Raw genomic sequence first — 14677 nt, 5'->3', positions numbered from 1 at the left:
TTGGTGTCATGTAGTGTGGCGACAAATTATGGCCGCAATTAATAGCCTCTCTGATTATGCCAGGGCTACTACCATAGTAGGGCTTGAATACTTGCAGTTTCAATCCCTACTGTAGCAATTTCCTTATTTTGCCACCTTTCTGCAGATCTGCATACTGGGGCTGGAGGAAGCAGTAAGCAATAGTTCCAGGGCTGGAATGCCTTTGAGTCTGCAAACCTACTAACCTGCATGTTTTAAAGATTTTTACCAGCTTCTCTCTAAAATTTTCCCATAATAAGAAAGGTTGGACATTTACTCCTGACAATGGTAGAATTAGAACTTCTTCCAGGGTTGGGAAGAAAGTGGTTAGAGGGAAAATGAACTTGCAAATGCTCAATAGATTTTCACATGAGCAAATCTACACATCGTATTTACCCATGCTAAAATACAGTTCACAAATATTTTTACAGGGGTACGACATATACCATGGGTGCACTTTTGTGACTTTCTTAAAGAATTTGGGGCCACATGTAGGTAGGTTCAGATTTGTGACCTGCAAATTGCGAGTCGCAAATCCGAATGTAGGATGGTGTCCTTGACACCATCTGTGATTCGCAAGGGCTTCGCAAATGCCCACCTCATGAATAATCATGAGGTGGGTCGCAATTTGCGACCCCTTCGCGAGTGGTGGCCTGCTGGAGACAGCAGACCACCATGTCTGTGACTGCTTTTCAATAAAGCAGTTTTTTTTTTTTGTAATGCAGCCCGTTTTCTTTAAAGGAAAACGAAATACATAACAAAAACGAAAAATGAAACGTTTTCGTTTCATTTATTCAGAGCAGGCAGTGGTCCGCAGGACCACTGCCTGCTCTGAGAAAATGTTTGCAGTGACATTCACAATGGGGAAGTGGTCCCATGGGGATCCCTTCCCTTTTGCAAAAGTGTTAGCACCCATTTGAAATGGGTGCAAACTCCGATTGGTTTGCGCCCGCGTTCGCGGTCACAAAACAATCCTACATTGCACTGCGAGTCGCAATTAGGAAGGGAACACCCCTTACTAATTGCGAGTCGCAAACCCGTTTTGTGATTCGGTAACCAGGTAACTGAATCGCCAAACTGGGCTTGTGCATCGCAATGTGCTTTTTGCACGTCGCAAACAGCGAAAGTCGCTGTTTGCGACATGCAAAAAGCTACCTACATGTGGGTCTTGGTCCCTAATTAGGTCTGGTGTTAACGAAGACATTTTGTTTTTATTAAACTTCTATTTCTCTCTCTTTCGGCTGGCTTTACTGTGAGTGATCGCATTCTGCTCTTCCACAAGGAGCATATTGCCACACAAAGTAGTTTTGTTCAGTGTCGGGAACTACAGTGGCAATCAGTGACGTAATGAAACTGGAGGGTGCCCCTTTGCAAAGAACATGGAGGAGCCCCCTCTCCAGACTCACTCAGGGCAGGTGCTGTGCTGAAGGGGCCCCCTGGAGGTCGGCTGCGGGCCTTTGTTATGCCGCTGGTGGCAACGTGTGCTTTTAGAGTTCAAAAATCTTTTAGGGGGTTTTGCCAGTGTTTGTTACAATGTTGAGGGCCTGGTAGCTCCCACAACAATAAAGTATTACAAAAGCCATGTCAAAACAAGACACGCATTGATGAAACTAAAAGACTTATAAAAATATGTCAGATCAGTTGGCTTTGTCAGTGTTTGTTTTTCATGCTTCCCATAATCGTGTTGAAAATGGTTACACTGATTTTCCATTAGAAATTTTTTGGGAAATACTAGCATGCATCAGCACATTTTACTAAATGACAATTTGCATATAACCAGAGAGCATTCTGGGAGCATTATACTTAGCCTCTTAGTCTAAACTTTTCAAACATGTGTGTACACGTTTATTTTATTTTTTTTGTACTGGAACCAACGTCAGTAGTGAAGTGTGACCTTAAAACATTTATTTACAGCACTCACCCTAATAATGAACGCTTTCAAATAATGAACCATAAATACAAGTTCGAACAGCTTTATCTTTTGGAAACACATTACCTCAACTGCAGAGAGTTCCACTCTCTGTAAACAGGCAGCCAAAGGGTTTGTGCTGCAGGGGGTTGGGCCTACTTGTCCCAAGGACAAAGTAAACATAAAAACTTGTTGCCCTTGACCCCAAACCAGATGTCCCGGGCGTCGGGCGATAGGAATTCCACATCCCTGTAAGTTTAGTATAAACTATAACTATTTCTTCATGTCGTTGTCTCACTCTGAGCCATGACTAATATTGGCTGGTGGCAAGTTGAATATTTATAAATGACTTCACAGGGCAGCCTGCTTCTGCTCAGAACTTGTCTTTAATGGACCTCCACTCGCTGTGCTTCGCAGGAGCTGTCCTCCGGGTGGAATTCAGTTCCTGAACTATAGTGTCACTGTCACAAATCCAGTCGACAGTTGCCAGATCCAGCTACTTCTAATGCATGGTTATACATTTGGGAGGGGTGGTGGGAGGTGGGGGTGGGGGGAGAGGGTTAAGGTGTCAGAGGATATCCTGTGACCCTTTCTTATAAATTCCCTAAAATTCCTAGAAAGACTAAGGAACTTATTTAGAGTTTGATGGGCAGGGTACTCTGTCAAACTGTGGCAACAGTCCTGACTGCCTCATGTGCAGTGCCTTTGACTGCAATGCAGTTGTAATACGCTGGATGAAACATCTGTCACGTTTTGACAGAGGGTGAAGGTAGCCACAAGTATGAACCATATGTACTTGTTTCATTGAATCAGTGAAAACTAAGTGACTGAAATCTAATTTAAGCAATAACACTGGTATGTATCATGGTCAGGGCTACTGGAATTATGTGGTGGGGAGGGCCAAATTATGCATCAGGATTCACTAAATTAATCAGCAAGAAAAAGTAAATTATGCTGCACATTTTGTGATAGTATTACTTCATTATTTAGCAATTTTTGCAAGTTAGCACTTTAAGATTGATATTTCACCTTATTAGTAGCAGTTTAACATCCAAATCCAGCAAAAAGCAACTGAAAGGTGACTTTTCATCCTTTCCAAGGGGCCTTCCACTGTGCAGCAATATGTCACCATGTTTTAAGCATGTTTTGATGCATTTGATCTAGAATTTTTTTCTCTTAAAGTTGGCTGATTATGCAGTAGATGATGGTTTATGTGGCAAACCTTGTAAATCCATAATTATGTGAAAAACACTGCAAAATCGCATAATTCCAGTGGCTCTGATTCTGGTAATTCTTTGGCTGAGAACCATTAGAAACATTTCCTAACTTAAAGGAAACAATTTGAATGGCTGCATAGTTAAGTAACGGGCAGTGGAAGGTATGTATCCATGCACAGCGATTTAAAGTTGCATACACTTCAGTCGGTCAGTTTTATAAAACTTCACCTTTGTGCCTTATAGAGTGAAGGAAAGTTGGAAGGCTCCATCCTGACTTAAATGGGCACTGGGGAAGTAATGTCTATTGCCTCATTCCTTGCCAAGTTCAGACTTTTTGTTTATGATATGGTGGACTATTCTTCTGTGTTGCAGGGATGTGGTTAGCAAAGTGCTGATACTGTGACCTTGCAACATCCTCCACAATTGATGAAGTAGAAGCTACTGTTTCTACAGCATCAAAACTTGGGTTAACAGCCAGATCAGGCTGAAAGAATGACATCTGTCTTCCCATGATAATCTGACGATGACAACATAGGCATTACATGATGCCAAATACATTACCAACTTCTTGCACCATGTGTGAGACTTTAGATTTGCATCATAGTGGCTAGTCAATTTTATCAACTGCACCTATGTACTTATAATCAAATATACAGTTGGGATTATGGACGGTTGTAAAATGACCCAAACTGTGACCAGAGAAACTCCCATCATGAATTGTAGTGAGCACGTGTACTTCCCGTCTAGCTGAAAATTTCACAGATAACAGTTTGTTTCAGTGCCAGGTTGGTGCGCATCCTTTTAGGGGCGAGCGCAATGCACTCCGTCCCTCTTCTAATCTCTCTCCAGGGGGATTTTAACCACGCCCATGGTACATCAGTCACTTTCATTGGTTCATGGGCTTGCCTTTTGAAATCCACTTGTTTTCATTCGTGAAAGGCATGCATACGTCATACGTTTTCCAATGTTTAGCCCTCCTTGAGAGCACGGGTAAACTACTGGAATCATACAAGGCTCCGTGTTTTCCGGACTACTTTTCTCTTTATTTTGCAGCGCGACGCGATCACGCTCATTTTATTTTTTTCTTTCATTTAATGTGGCAAGAAAAATCCGGTTAGGAGTTTACAATGGTAATAGCTCTAACTCGACGTAATGCAAAACCCGTTGCATTGTAAATGCTTGTTGAACTTCTTACCAACAAGCTCCTAATGGAATCCTTGGTGGTGAGTTCAAATTGCCACAAATTGTGTAGTGCCAACGTTGTGCAGCTCTCTGAACAGTGGTATTCCTGTATAGAAATTGCCCACACAAAGTCTGTACTCTTTATGACAGCACAATTTAGCAAGATCCCACACAGTCTTTTCACTAGTTCTTATTGTGAAAGATCTGATAAAGACATCTAGTTGAAGGTTCCTTACATAAGAATTTCCCCAGATGTCAGTTTGGAACCGGAGAATTTTCTCGAGTAGTACCGCTGCGTGCCATTAGGTGGAGTCAGTCGGCTCCGTCCGTGTCTGTCATCAACGTCGTTCTCACCAGATATAAAGTCGCTGTGATATATAGATGCCATCCCATCTGCTGACATCAGTTCTTTTCTTTCTGCGCCATGCAGCGCTGATTTGAAGAAAAAGCTATCTCTCAGTCACTGTTGGACTTTTATTTTTTTTCACTTTTGTTGAAGCTTTTTTGAGTATTTCTACTCCTGATGCTTTGAGGGATGTCTTTGTGTAATAAGAAGTTCAAGCCTTGCGGATCCTTCCATTGGGCGACATGAGTGACGGACTCGCACCTCGTGTGCCTTTGGTGTCTGGACCACGACCCGAAGTTGTGCTCCGAGTGCCCAGCTGTGAATCTGAAGACTCTGAGAGAGCGCTTCCTAATGCTGTTATCAGCCCGTTGCTGGGCTCCACGTAATTACAGATCTTGGTTGAAGGAAAGCCTCTGGATCGGTCCCGTAGCACCCCGCCCCCTCCCCCCCTTCTTCGTCCCACACCAAGTCCTCAGAACATTCAGGTAAGTTGAGGCATAAGAATAAGTCGAAGAAAGAAAAACATTCTTCAACTCTCACCTCGTCTACAGGCCGACGAGATGAGGGAGCAGGAGCATTTTCGATCTAGACCTCCATCTGCGGAGCCTGCATCTGGGCTGGCTCAGTGTCTCCCCAAGTTTCCGGGAGCTGGAGCATCCCCTGCCCAATGTAAGGAGTTTTATTAGGTCATGCACATCATTTTTAGGCAGTCCGACTCTTCTGGTTTGCCTTTGGGCCCTGCGTAGTCGGAAAAGGTCCCTTCAGGTTCCATGCCAGCTCCCTCTCCTCTGAGGGCATCCATGGATTCGTTCCTGGATTGGAACTGGTGCCACTCGTACCACCTTGACCTTCCCCAGTGCTGGTTCCTACGTTGATGCTTCCGCTGTTGTCTGTGTCCCTGGGTAGTGCCGCCCCATCCTTATTGCCTAATCCGACAATGAGCCGGATGGACATTATATGATGCAGAATCCGGCAGGAGCCGTGCCTTGCCCCCTGTGTTGAATCCTGAGCCTCATTAATATGGGCTAAGTTATGCTGAGGAATAGAAAGGGTCGCTGTATCCTTTAGAATACCAACTCCAAGACCCCATGGACTGGCATATGGAACTGGGTGAAGCCAGTTGACTGAATACCTCTTCAGGTGCTGGCATGCTCCCTCCCCCTAATTGGCTATGGAGGAGGGATCTTCACGTTCAGTGGCGGTGCAGAGAGCAGCAAGTTCCTGGACCTTGTGCTGCCTTCTGTGGCAGTCAGGACTAACCTCCTAACAGATGTGCTTCTGCCTGGGTTTTTTTTCCTCTGAATACGTGTTCCCCTTTAATGAAGTCCTTACGTATGTCCTATTGGGTACCCGGTCCAAACCCAGCACAGGGGCTCCTGTGAGCAGGACAATTGCCTACCGCTATCGCCCTGTACCTAGTGACCCAGGTTTCCTGACGCAACACCCCACCCCTGAGAGCTTGGTTATCCAAGCCTCAACCTCCCAAGGTGCGTTCCCTTCCACACCCTTGTATAGGGAATCCAAGAGGGTGGACTCACTTGGTAAGATGTTTTCTTCTGCCAGCCTGGCCCTGCGGTCCGTGAACACCACACGCCTTTTGGGATGTTATTCTTATATGCTGTGGGATACGGTTTCACAAGTGCTGCCACAGGTTCCCGAAGATGCCCAGGTTGTACTTTCCCAAGCAGTTGCTGATTGGAGAGACGCAGCAAAGTTCATCATACGATGTGGACTGGACACAACAGGATTTGGAAGGACCCTGGTGGCAATGTCAGTTATGGATCTAAGGTAATTAAAATTGTAGAGTTACATTTTGTAATATTGCATGTAGATATAGGCACCATTTCCAATGTCCTGAGGAGGCCATAAGTTGAAGGGCCAAAACGTGTCGACTATTTCACCTGAGGAGTGTTGTGTGAATTGTGGAATAAAGGAGAAGAGGAAAACGCGAAAGTACTGCATATAACCAACAGGAAGTAATATCCTAGAAAAGCCGGTACCGAATAGTACTACCTCATCGAAAAGACTGCTCACCTGGACAAAGGTCTAGCGGATACATTTAAGAGCGGTTGATTGGAAACTGTTAGTGTATATGACTTCTCAGAATTTTATATGCCAAGTGGCATACGGATCGTGGATAGAGATGTTTATAGTTACATGTATAGATTTTTGTATATTTGGTCTGTAAATAAGATGTGTTTTGTACGTTGATGTTGTATGATAAGAGAATAAGATAAAGAGAGACAAATAATAAGGAACATCAGTTCTCAGCTCTCCAACCCTAACGCCAACGCCATCACAAGACCTCTGCGACTCCCTCGCCACCTTCTTCCATCGTAAGATCACCGACCTACACGACAGCTTTGGACACCAGACCCAGCCAACCACCACTGAACCTACAAACCCAGCCATCGCCCTCAACGCCTGAACTCACATCAACACGGAAGAGACCAAAGCAACCATGAACTCCATCCACTCCGGTGCCCCCTCAGACCCCTGCCCACACTTCATCTTCAACAAAGCCGACAACATCATCGCCCCGCACCTCCAGACCATCATCAACAGCTTGTTTTCTTCTGCTACCTTCCCCGAGAGCTGGAAACACGCTGAAGTCAACGCCCTACTGAAGAAACCTACGGCGGACCCAAGCGACCTGAAGAACTTCCGCCCCATCTCGCTCCTCCCCTTCCTGGCCAAAGTCATAGAGAAGACCGTCAACAAGCAACTTACCAACTTCCTTAAAGACAACAACCTACTCGACCCTCTCAGTCCGGATTCCGAGCCAATCACAGCACAGAAACCGCCCTCATCTCAGTCACAGATGACATCAGAACCCTGATGGACAACGGAGAAACAGTCGCCCTCATCCTCCTCGACCTCTTGGCTGCCTTCGACACCGTCTGCCACTGCACCCTAATAACCCGCCTCCGCTCCATTGGGATCCAAGGACAGGCTCTGGACTGGATCACCTCCTTCCTCTCCAACCGCTCACAAAGAGTCTACCTCCCACCTTTCCGCTCAGACCCCACCGAGATCATCTGCGGCGTCCCACAAGGCTCCTCGCTCAGCCCGACTCTCTTCAATGTCTACATGAGCCCCCTTGCCGACATCGTACGCAAACACAGCATCATCACCTCCTACGCCGACGACACTCAGCTGATACTTTCCCTCACCAAGGACCCTAAAAGCGCCAAGACCAACCTGCAAGATGGAATGAAAGACGTTGCAGACTGGATGAAACTCAGCCGTCTGAAACTGAACTCAGACAAAACGGAAGTCCTCATCCTTGGAAACACTCCGACCGCCTGGGACGACTCCTGGTGGCCCACGGCCCTTGGCACCGCACCGACCCCCTCAGACCACGCACGCAACCTCGGATTCATCCTGGACCCACTTCTCACCATGACCAAACAAGTCAACGCCGTATCATCCTCCTGCTTCCTCACCCTCCGCATGCTCCGAAAGATCTTCCGTTGGATCTCCGCCGACACCAGAAAGACTGTGACCCACGCCCTCGTCACGAGCCGACTGGACTACGGTAACACCTTATACGCAGGAACCACCGCTAAACTCCAGAAACGTCTGCAGCGAATTCAAAACGCCTCCGCCCGCCTCATCCTCGACAGCTCTCGCCGCCGTCCCCCGCATCGGCCGCACCACGGCGGGTGGGAGGTCCTTCTCCTACCTGGCGGCCAAGACATGGAACTCCCTCCCCACCAACCTCAGAACCACCCAGGACCACTCCGCATTCCGGAGACGACTCAAGACCTGGCTCTTCGAGCAGCAGTAACCCCTTCTCCCTAGCGCCTTGAGACCCGCACGGGTGAGTAGCGCGCTTTATAAATGTTTATGATTTGATTTGATTTGATCAGTTAAAAGACGGAAAAGAAGTAAATTATTCCAGTGAAAGAATGATCATTTCACTGTGATATACTACTAAAAAATATACACATAATTTATCCCCTCTGTATAGTTGCTTTTGGTGTACAGACAGTGGCCTTGAGGTACCATACCTGGCTGAGGAAGTTCGGCTTTTCGGGGGAATGTCCAAGCTTATCTTATTGGAATGCCGTTTGATGGCACTCATCTCTTCAGGGAGAAAGCAGATTCGGTGCTTGAGGGCTTCAGGATTCTGGTGCTTCAGCCAAACTCTTGGGCCACCCGGCTGCAACCCATCCCCCTCAGCCTGCTTTTCACCCCTTTTGTTGCTACGGGAGGGGTGTCAGCCATGTCTTTTCCCCTCCAGTCACCATGCTGTGCATGCTGCCCAGTCTTTGCATGGCCGGTGACGAGGGATCCACCTTCCTCATGTAGCCTGTTGTCTGGCACTTCTCTACCAGGGACCAGTTGGAGGCAAGATCTGCCATCAACTTCACCTATGGCAGTCCATCATGTCAGACAGGTGGGTTTTGCAGATAGAAACTACCCCTCTATCCTTGGAACCATCCTACTATCGGATGATGGAGGATCGCTTGGCACTTCTCCGAGAAGAAGCTACGGCTCTCTTGGTCAAGGGAGCCTTTGAGACTGTCCCTGTGCCAGAAGTAGGTTGTGGTTGTAATTTCCTCTACTTTCTGGTGCCCAAAAAGGACAAGGGCCTCTGCTGTATCCTAGACCTTTGGTCCCTCATTCCCTTTCTCAAGAAGAAGTTCAGAATGCTCACTCTGGCCCAAGTTCTATATGCTCTGAAACCAGGAGACTGGATTGTAGCGTTGGACCTGCATGACGCTTATTTCCCGCCTGGTCATAGATATTACTTGAGGTTCATGGTAGGCCACAAGCACTTTTTGTTCACTGTCCTCCTCTTTGGCCTTATCCGCTCCCTTTGGGTGTTTACCAAAGTGATGGCGGTGATTGCAGCTAAATATGTGCAGATCAGGGGTTTCAGTATTCCCCTATGTCCTTGACTGGTTGTTGAAGGTAGGCTTGCCCCAGGCTGTCGTCTCCCACCTCCAGACTACTGCGGACCTCCAGCATTCGCTGGGGTTCACTATAAACGTGCTGAAGTCACACCTGACTCCCTATCAGACGCTCCCTTTCATCAGAGCTGTTCTGAAAACAGTGCAGTTTGCGGCTTTTCCTGACGAGTCCAGAATATTCAGGCTGTGATACCAATGTTTCTGCCTCTGTACTGGATTTCAGTGAGAGTGACTCTGAGGCTGCCGGACCTCCTGCATCTTGTTGGTGACACATGCCAGGTGGTATATGCGGGCTCTGCAGGGGAATCGGAAGTTCCAGTGGGCGCAGCATGGGGGAAAACTCCAATATGGTCCAGATCTCGGAGGGAAGTGCTCGAGATCTGCAGTGGTGGCTAACGTAACGAAACTAGATTGTGACAGAGGCAGATCTCTCTCTCTTTCCCAACGAGATCTGACAGTTATGACACTTCTGGTATGGGTTTCTGGTCTCCAGCAGAGTCCAGAATTCACATCAACCTTTTGGAGCACTGGGTGATCGGACTAGCACTGAAACATTTCTTTCCTCTCTCAAAGGAAAGGTAGTGCAGGTATTCACGGACAACACCTACGCCATGTGGTACTGCAACAAGCAGGGTGGAGTGGGGTGTGAACCCTTTGTCAAGAGGCTCTGCACCTGGAACAACAGGGCTTTTCCCTGGTGGTTCAATATCTGGCGATCTCTCTGAACACCAGAGTGGACAAACTCAGCCGACAATGCTTAGTCGATCAAAAATGGCTGCTCCATCAGGAGATGTCGGAAGATCTCTTTCTGCAGTGGGAAGAGCCTTGTTTAGATATGGTCACCTCTGCAGAGAACTCGCAATGTCAGCAGTTCTGCATGTTGGAGTTTCCAAGGTGGCATTCACTCAGCGATGCCTTTTGTGTTGAGTGGAACTCAGGCCTGCTGTATGCCTTTCCTCCCATTCCACTTCTGCCCAGAGTTCTCAAGAAGATCAAGAACGACCGGGCCAAAGTAATCCTTTTGGCTCCAGACTGGGCACAAAGAGACTGGTATCCCGAACTATTGAGCATTGCCATCGATCCTCTAATCAAACTGCAACTTTGGGGGGATCTTCTATCACAGCAGCAGGGGATGGTTTGCTACCTGAACCTGTCCAGTTTCTTCCTTCTTGCGTGGAGCTTGAGCAGCAGCAGTTGAAAGCTTTTGACCTTCCGCCCGAAGTCTCTAATATTATCTTGGCAGCCAGGCATTGCTCCACCAAAACTGTATACACCTGTCATTGGAAGAAATGTGTGGCATGTTGCACAGACAAGTCTGTTACCCCCTCTCTCTGAGGTCCTGATGTTTATCCTTATGCTATCTCTGCATTTTTTAGGATGCCTGATCAACTTTTTTGTTTAAGTCTCCTATTGTTAGTGTGTTCCTTAAGGGTCTTACCAATGTGTTTCTTCCATCCCCATTCATTATGCTCCAATGGGATTTAATTTGGTTCTGATATTCCTAATGTGCGCTCCTTTTAAGCCTCTTCCCAATTGTCCTCTGAGACCTATAACATTAAAAACAGCCTTCCTTGTGGCCATTGCATCTGCCTGCAGGGTAAGTGAGCTGCAAGCGTTGTATTCTAAGCCGCCCTACCTTTCCATCTATCCTGACCAAGTGGTACTTCGCACTAGGGCTTCCTTTTTGCCAAAATTGGTCACGCCCTTTCATGTAGGCCAATCCTGCGTCTTGCTTACTTTTTATGGACCCTTACATCCTTCTAAAGAAGAGGAGAGACTCCATTGCCTGGACCCAAAAAGAGCGTTGGTATTCTACCTTAATCGTACGAAAGAGTTCCGGGTGGAGGATCAACTCTGTTGGTTATGTGGGTGCAAACAAAGTTCGGGCAGTGCAGAAGCAGACCATCTCCTGGTGGGTCCTACTCTATATTCAAATGTGCTACGCACTGGCCAAGAAGCAACCCCCTGAGGGTTTGTGTGCTCATTCTACCAGAGCTAAATATGTGACCACTGCATTAGTACACAGAGTTCCAGTCCTTGACATCTGTCAGGCTGCAACATGGGTATATCTGCTCAAGTTTATCAAACACTACTGTCTGGATAACCAGGTCTGTAGGGAAGGGCCCTTTGCCCGTTCATCCTGCAGGACTTTCTATTATGATCTTAGTTCTCAGACCCACTTCGGGAGATGGTATTGCTTGGGTACCTAGTCTAAGGTAAGGAATCTGCAAGTAGATGTCTCTATCAGATGGACAAGTTACTTACCTCTGGTAATGCCTTGTCTGGTTGAGACAATATCTAGTTTCAAATTCCTGACCGACCCACCCATCCTCCCTGCACTGCAAACTGATTTCTATGGACAGGGACTCCCTTTCAGGGCCTTAGTTTTGACGCATCAGTGGTCAGTGTTCTTCATGGCTCTGCGCTTCTGGTGTGGGAAGTTGGGAAAAGAAACTGATGTCAGCGTGCCAAGGTGACATCTATATAGGACCCAAAATGTCATAACCAGCTGGACGACGACGATGGATTCTGAGCTGATCTATGACACCTAATGGCATGCAGTGGTGGTGCTTGAGCAAAATCTCCAGATCCAGACTAACGCCTGGGGAAATTCTAAGGTAAAGAATCTGCAAATAGCTATTGTCTCTACGAGATAAGGCATTACCGACGGTAAGTAACTTGTCAACCAGCAGGACTTATTATGCACTCTGTCTGTAATCAGCTTAACCTCCACAAAACATATGATGCGTGGGTCAGTAGCGAGCTCTCTTTCTTGATATATACTGCCTGAAGGGCAACCCCCTTTTGTAAAGGTTCATAGACTCTTTGGTCACTGTATTCCTTCCTGGAGTATGAATCTCAGGAAACTTGGCAGAGAGATGTTTCATTACAAGCATAATATTGAACAGCCTGTCAAGTTCTGGATGGTTCTGTAGCTGGCTCCAGAGTTAACAGTGAAATGCAGCATCTGTTGCAGAATCTAAAAATTATCTCTACCATTAACAGGTGGGAAGTTAAGTGTTGTCCAGACCGGGAGAGAAGATCAGCAAGATTGTTTTGATGGTTTGGGCAGTATTCCCAGGAACAATTTAACACCTCAAAAGTTTTTAACCCCCCAGGTTAACTGGGAGTCTAAAGGTTTGGTCTGAATAAAGCACCAGAGTGCATCTATGCCACCACAAAAACTGTTTGGTACACAAATTAGTCTGTTGTACGATTCCTCAAGAAGCATGTTATCCACAAAAAGTTGGGATTTTAAGTGGCAGAAAAAAATGCAAAATTGACATTATATCCGCCATCTTCAGTGAAAGGAGGAATTAGCTGCAATATATTAGGGAGTAAGTGAACACTCTTGTTGTGTTTTGTGTGGCACCTGTTGCCACTCTGACACTCTGGATTATGCCACACTGCCAGTGTCTGTCAGTGGCACATATTCTGCCCGTGAAGAGACAGCACAACTGCCTTAGTTTTCTGCATGACCATGTTCTTCAGAATCTGAAGAGAAGGCATCATCTGATAGAATGACACCATCTGAAATATCACATCCAAATTCTGATCCCTAATACTAGGTGCAGTCTCCGTATTAGAACCGGTCTCAGAGCTGTCTTCAGTTAATTTCTGTTAACAACAAGGCAGCAGGCGGAGTTCACATCTGTTTCCTATCTAGAACTTTACTCCTCCAATTCTTGGTTTTAGTGGAGAGCTCATAGAGCTGTTTATGCATTGATATGAGAAGATATCAATGCAACGAAGTGCAAGTAAGTGTGGAGTACCTAAATATTTTTTTTAAATCCCAGAACAAATATAATTAGATGCTGAAAAACACTTGACGTGGTCACTGTATTTAAAAATGTAATGTAAATCACTCAAAGAACACAGGCTTCACAGCCTGGGGAAATAAAATCTACATGGCAACATGAAGGAAAAAAAAATTCAACTTGCAAAACATGCGTCAATAGGACAATTGAAATATTGTTTCAATACCTGTAATCGGTTAACCAACAAAGCAATACTTTACATATGCAAAAATCATTTAGGGCACAGTTCCCATGCGCTTTCAAAGTAGGATTAAAATTAATTGGGGAAAATTTCCAGAACAGAGGAGTTGGCACACATTTTATGTGCTTGGGGAGAAGCAGAATTCCCCTCAAATTCAAAATGTCAAGTGCTATTTTCCCTCACCTTTGGGGTTGGAGAAGCGATCAGTGTGGCTGATGCCCAATCCGTGATCTGGCACTCCTTACACCTGCACATTCAGCCTTATCTGAAAAGAGGAAATTCTCACAATTTATGTGTTCCTGGTGGGAGTCGGCCCCTGTTCTGGGCAAGCAGGAGTGAGGGAGGGGTGTGTGGGAGGCAGCGCCCCACCTAAACAAAAAGCTTATCCTTGGTGTCTAATGGTAAATTTCTTAAGAGGATGTCATTGAAAAGTGTAGATCATCCCCATTCCAGGGGTAATACTGTTTGCACTATATGTGCCTGGGAATGCCATAGTCCCCCGGTTGCGTCTGCCGTTTTCCTCTGCCTTCCGGATCACCTCCCCAACTGCAATGGTATGGGAAAGTATCAGCTGACATTTTGATTTGGACTTTTCTGCTCTTAGGGGCCTTCTCTCTGCTAACCGCGAACCTGAAATTCTTTAAGGAGAGGCAAAGTTGGAAAGGGGAGACTCTTCCCTGTCCAGTGGTTCCTCTCCTATGCATTGGGGTGCCCGTAAGTAGCAGTGAGAAATTCCTCTGATGCAGTCCATGCGACTCACCAGCCTATAGTGTCCATGTCATCCAAATCAATGAGGACATCCCTGGCGCGATGACATCCAAATTCAAGCCTTGAATAGGCAGTTGCCTAATGCAGATGCGCTTCCGCCTCAGCTCCTGGTGAGGACATAAATGGGGAAAGCCTCTAGTGAAGCAGAGTAGGATTCCCCACATTACTCAAGGGGTTAAGTGCCACGTGGTAAAGGATAACAAGGAGTAATATATTGTTGGGTGTGAGCTGAATCAGGCAGAAGGAGTTGAGCTATCTGGAAAAGATTGCACTTCATAAGGTAAGGGCAGGCCTCTGCAGAATGTAGGTTAAGCAAGGT

General features: G+C 46.4%; 1 protein-coding gene across 1 annotated transcript in view; it reads left to right on the top strand.

The window, feature by feature from the left end:
- The window catches only part of CEP350 (centrosomal protein 350), an 821600-nt gene that overhangs the window by 524373 nt on the left and 282550 nt on the right, over positions 1–14677 (top strand). The window lies entirely within an intron of this gene.

This window comes from Pleurodeles waltl, chromosome 4_2 (genome assembly GCF_031143425.1).
Source record: "Pleurodeles waltl isolate 20211129_DDA chromosome 4_2, aPleWal1.hap1.20221129, whole genome shotgun sequence".
Classification (NCBI taxonomy): domain Eukaryota; kingdom Metazoa; phylum Chordata; class Amphibia; order Caudata; family Salamandridae; genus Pleurodeles; species Pleurodeles waltl.
The sequence above is the reverse complement of the archived record's forward strand: the minus strand, read 5'-3'. Positions and strand labels throughout refer to the sequence as shown.